Below are 6,000 nucleotides of genomic sequence, written 5' to 3' on the forward strand. Positions count from 1 at the left end.
TAGAGTTGAGTAGCACTAAAGCCAGCATTAGACGACTCTTTGGACCAAGACTCTAGATGAATTGTCACACAGCGGTCAGTTACTATAATGTGGGTATATATATATATACACGTTAAAGCAACTTCATTTATTTATTTTATTTATTTTTTGGCTGCGTTGGGTCTTCGTTGCTATGTGCGGGCTTTTTCTAGTTGTGGCGAGCGGGGGCTACTCTTCGTTGAGGTGCGCGGGCTTCTCATTGCAGTGGCTTCTCTTGTTGCAGAGCACAGGCTGTAGGTGCGCAGGCTTCAGTAGTTGCAGCACGTGGGCTCAGGAGTTGTGGCTCACGGGCTCTACAGCACAGGCTCAGTAGCTGTGACGCACAGGCTTAGCTGCTCCGCGGCATGTGGGATCTTCCCGGGCCAGGGATCGAACCCGTGTCCCCTGCATTGACAGGCAGATTCTTAACCACTGCACCACCAGGGAAGTCTCTGTGGGTTTATTTTATTTATTTATTTATTTTTGCGGTACGCTGGCCTCTCACTGTTGTGGCCTCTCCCGTCGCGGAACACAGGCTCCGGACGCGCAGGCTCAGTGGCCATGGCTCACGGGCCCAGTCACTCCGCGGCATGTGGGATCTTCCCGGACCGGGGCACGAACCCTTGTCCCCTGCATCAGCTGGCGGACTCTCAACCACTGCGCCACCAGGGAAGCCCTGTGGGTTTATATTTTTAAACACAGAAACCGAGAAGTAGAAAACCTAAGAACCTTGATTCTTTTCAGACCTATGATCCATATTGCATTCTATCCCATACTGCATTATATCCATATTGCATTCTATCCCCCTTACAGAACGCTATAAGCACGTTCTCTCGTCAGTCTGACGGCTGGTTATGTCAGGCAGCCAGGAACTGGTGGAAGAGGGGAAGCAATGTTTACTAGAGCGAACTGCCACAGATGTCCGTTTAAGGTTGAAGTCGACATCATCGTATGAGTAAAGAAGATCTAGATTACAAGTATCATAATCTCGATACTGGCAGACAGAGTTAAAGTCCAGTATTGCATTTAAAGAAAAAAAAAGTGGGACTTCCCTGGCGATCCAGTGGTTAAGACTCCCCGCTTCGACTGCAGGGGGTGTGGGTTTGATCCCTGGTCCAGGAACTAAGATCTTGCAAGCTGCGCAGCGTGGCCAAACAAAACAAAAGAAAATTTTTAAAAAAATAAAGTGAGATGAATTTGCTACTAGTTAAAAATATGTACAGAGAGAATGGATTATTTTCCTGTAGCTAATGCCTATTTTATCCTCTTAAATGTTTTGTCTCAGAATTCACCCAGAGTTCTGAGTTCTACGAAGAATACTGTAATATTCACTTAGTTTTTTTAATGTTATTAAGGTCGTAGATTCTTTCATAACCCCTTTTCCTACCTCTCCCGTTTTAGGATTTTGAGGAATGAATTCATCCCTACTTCGTTCAGGGCTTAGATGTTTGTTTTTTTAGCCATGGGCCAATTTGGCACTATTTATTTTAACTTTCATATTTTAGATTATCTTGTTAATATATATTCCAATGGAAGATCTTTACGAAAAACCTAAATTACAAATGTTACTTTACTTTGTGAGAAAAACGAAGCAACCAACAAATACACAAGAATATTCAGCAAAGAAGTACCATGAGATACGACACCAGTTGTGGTATAAAAAATAAACCATGAATATGTGTGTGATTCTACCCTCATTCCAATTTATAATTTTTTTTGAAATTCAATGATGTTAACCTTGCTTTATTCTTCTTTCACTATTGTATTATAAAGTGACCCTGGAAGAATTTTGTTTCTTGAGACTGCATTTGATCATAAGCAGAATTTGGCCCTAATTAAAATGGGATTATCATGGGATACTGTATCAAAGAAATGTGCTTCTGAGGTGGGTGTTCTTTTACTTGTTTTCCTTTAATAGATATAATGCAGGCCAGAACATATTACCCCTTTCAAATAACAACTCTTTGGAAAACATGTCTGGCTTTGGTAAACAGACTTTTATGTTTGAATGGAGGATTAAATTAGCCTTATCCATTTCTTAATATATAGAGAAATACACTAGCAGAATCAAAACCAAAATGTCTAGAGTTTTGTTTTTGGAAGAAAATTACTTTTTGCTTATGTAGTTTTTGATTATTCAGTATATTTTGGTAAAATACTTTACCAAATAATTTTTGTAGTAGTTTTATAGAGTAGGCTAAGCTGCTGTAAGAAAAAGCGCCCCAAAATGCAGTGGCTCGAAGCACAGTGAAGTGTGTTTGTCTCCCAGGTAACAGTGCAAGACAAGTGTCCCAGCTTGGTGGGCAGTTCTTCTCCAGCCAGTCACTGGGGACCCAGGCTGGCAATAACTCTGCCATCCACAGCTGGCTTGCAGGGTCGCTCTGGTCTAGGTGGCTACGTGGGGGAAAGAGAGGGAGCCTCAGGCCAGGGAGATCCTCTTAAGTAGATGAGGCAGAAGTTCCTCGAGTCACTTGTACTCGTATTCCATTGGCAAGTACCCACTCCCATGGCCACACCTAGCTACAAGGCAGACTGGAAAATACAGTCTCTCCATGTGCCCAGGAAGAGGGGAAAAACAGAAACGGCGTACAACTGCAGTCTCCGCATATCTCTGGTTATGAAAAATTATGAATTACCAACAACATGCATTTCAAGGTCTCTAGAACGTTATACAAAACACAATAAAATGTAAGAAATAAACAGGTTAATTTTTTTCTATTATGAAAATATTCAACAAGGTAAAAACCAAGTCAGCTCTCTTTGATTTTATGTCACCACGTCAAAAAGATTTTTTTTGTACCAAACACAGAGAGGAAATATCCAACTTAAAATAAATCATGTCCTAAAAGCTGGGAATTCATTTTCTCACAGAAACAATTTTCTAAAAGTGGCCAGGTTCCAAAATTACTTCAAAAGGGCTCATTTACCTCCTGTGGTACATCTGCATTGAAAAGGCAGTGGAACGCAACACAGTAGTGTAGCACTCAAAACGTGAGCTAGAAATAATTTTTTTTAATATTTTTAATATGGAAATTATGTTTAATTAGAGAAGGACGAGGTGAGGGCCGTGGGGAGTGGGAAATGAATACTTTAATGCAAAGTCAAAGCGAACTTTCAGACGTATTCTGGCAGTGGTTCTTCAGTTTGAAAACACACCAAAATGTGTTTTCCTCCTTCGAGGTTAATCATAAGTGAAATGAATATGCTTATCAGCCATGCATTACAGGTAGATTTCTGGAACAAAATGGGAGGGAGAATATAATGAACAAGGTGTAGGAGGAGAGAAGTCTATAAGGTAACCAAGAAAGAGAAGGGAAGGGAGGAAAAATCTCACATGCTCATGTCTGTAGTCTACAAGGTATAAAGAAAGAGCTAAACAGAGGGAAAGACAAAGATAAGGGTGGAAGACAGGAACCAAGACTGACATAGGCATGATCTCTCAGGGGGGAAGGATGGGGACAACTTGGGATTGAGTCATCCCTGACCCCATCTCCAGGAATTTGATTACTGACTGCAGTGAGGGTCTCAGATTAGAAGAGGCAGCATGCGAGCAACCATGGCTAGAGAAAGAATGTTCGCGAGCTAAGAGGAATTTAGGGAGTGACTGACTTCTATTTCTTTTTTTGTTAATTGGCACAAGGAGAGTTCGTGGTTTAAAATTAAGAAAAGGAAAACATATCAAAATGAAAATTAGAAGAATCTTCATGGCAGAAAAGATACATCTGAACAGGGCCCTGATGAAGACACTCCTTTGCATCTTTGAAGTACACATTTGTTTTCTTCTTTCTAGCTGTTCTATTTCATTACAACTTAATAGTTCCCCTACTGCGTACAACATGACTTCTGAAATGCTTGATCTTGAGTAAAACGGCAATTTTGAGCAGCTTGATCTGGGGGTAAGTCCTGTGTCTTAAGTACCGTGGAAGGCTGTTCCCCGTGAGGCTGACTGACTGCTCACAGCCCACTGATTGCGGAGCTCACCAAGGGATGTGGTTTCTCTCGCTTGACAACCACACGTACTATAATCAGAGAGACATGACATGGGGCTCCTCTGAAATTACCTCGAATTGCCTTCCAAGCAGTACTTGGTCTAACAGTGGCTCTGGCAATAAGGAACCATCGCCATGGGTATCGAAAGCCCACCCAGCCTTTCTGAAGCCTGAGTACGAAAAAATGATTTCTTTAACTTCGGAAAATGAAAGCACCATTTGAAAATAAATACGAATTCTCAAATTGGCTGCAAACTATTTAATCAAATGCCTTTTGTGGTTTCAGAGAATATGAAGACAACCCCAAACATGTTGACACAATTTCACAAATTTCTCTTATCCCAGCTTATTGTTGCCTTAAGTATTTTGCAGAGAGATACAAGTTTATGAGACAAGGAATCGAAATGAAGTTGAATAAATACAAGTGTTTGTTTGTATTCCATCTTGAGTCTTAACTCTGAGCCTAATTAGCTGCGTTATCTTGAGCAGGTCCTCAGACATCTCTGGATTTGATTCCTCAACTGGAAATCGAAGGGATTCGATGAGATGAGCTCTAAGACCCCTTGCAGCTCGACAGGCAGTAATTCAAGTTTTCTCAGCTTCAGCTTTGCCGTGACAGGGGACTTTACTGGGTTTTGGGAAGACGGAGCTACTGCTTCACGCCTATGCAATACTGCCCTGAACAGACATGTCACAGCTGCTCTGGTTCCTTCTGACAGAGGCTGCTTGGATGGGCGTGAAGCCAGTGAAATTCCAGCAATAAAGACTTGTGGAAAAGCTGCCATGGGACTCTTAAGGTTTTCCACTATAACCTGATGACCCTCAGCCAACTTTACAAAGTGATGAACAAGCATTCCCAGTCAACAAAAAGAAACCCTTCAACCATGGCTCAGCCCCTCCCTGCCACTGGAGCTCTCACTCAGAACGCTAATGCCAAAATACTGGTTTACCAGTATTTTTCATTTGCAGTAATAACCTCTGAGTGAGGAGGTTTATCAGCAGAATGGACCCAAAACAAAAACAAATAAGTGCATGAAGAAACTTTTCTGTCTCATATTGGCCCACCTGGTACCGGTGCTCATTTCTGAAACATCACCAGGGCATCAGTGCCCTCCCTCCCGCTCCTCAGAAGCTAGGTTTCTGGTCTCACACTGTCTCCCTGTCCCACCATGAGACAGATTCGGGAAAGCATCTCACTAAAAGATCAGGCCTCTGACCTGAAACTTCTGATTTCAATAGTAAGAGTAAGGATAAAGGCTACCTTGAACTGGGGCCTACTCTAGGTCAGATCACTTTATTTGGTAAACATTCTTTTTTTTTTTAATTTTATTTATTTTTTTATACAGCAGGTTCTTATTAGGTGCCTATTTTATACATATTAGTGTATGTAGGTCAATCCCGATCTCCCAGTTCATCCCACGAGCACCACCACCACCACCACAACCGTCACCAACACAGGCAGAAACTGAGGCCCAGACAGATAAAATAAATTGCCGAAAGTCAGCCCCACCGGCCCCACCCTAGATGCTAATCCACTCACTTCACAGCTTACCTGGAGCCATCTACAGGGCTCTGTCCTCTGGGGTAGGTGAGAGTAGCCAGGAGGATGAAGAAGGGTTAGAAACTGACAACCAGCATTGGAAGACTTCAATATATTTCATCCTCAAAGAGTCTATCCTTTCGATAGCTGTCCTCACTCAGGCTCGGGTCTCTGAAGGTCGCTCTGAAAAGTGCATTAATTTGCTTTTCATTTATCTAACAAAGACTCTTACATGCACAGTAACTACTGAACTGGCTGCTGGAGAGTAGGTCTGAAAGAAGAGGAGAGCACTCCAAGATGCTGTCCTCGCCCCAGGAGGATTAGAGTCCTGTACGCAGCCTGTCAGACCTCCTTTAAACCCATGTAACCTCCCAATGCATCTTGTCTTCTGCCTACGTTACCTTCTGCCGACATTAAGAAACTAGAATTATTAAATAATTCTAATTAATAAAT

At 42.2% G+C, this 6,000-nt stretch overlaps 1 long non-coding RNA gene across 1 annotated transcript in view; it reads right to left on the reverse strand.

Moving 5' to 3' along the window:
* LOC309830296 overlaps window positions 1–5,704 on the reverse strand; it is a 125,305-nt gene extending 119,601 nt beyond the window's left edge. The window contains exon 1 of the long non-coding RNA XR_014297470.1: window positions 5,560–5,704. This is a non-coding gene — a long non-coding RNA (uncharacterized lncRNA). The remainder of the gene's footprint in view (window positions 1–5,559) is intronic.
* Between the last annotated feature and the right edge of the window lie 296 nt (window positions 5,705–6,000).

This window comes from Grampus griseus (genome assembly GCF_964374135.1).
Source record: "Grampus griseus genome assembly, chromosome: 11".
NCBI lineage: Eukaryota > Metazoa > Chordata > Mammalia > Artiodactyla > Delphinidae > Grampus > Grampus griseus.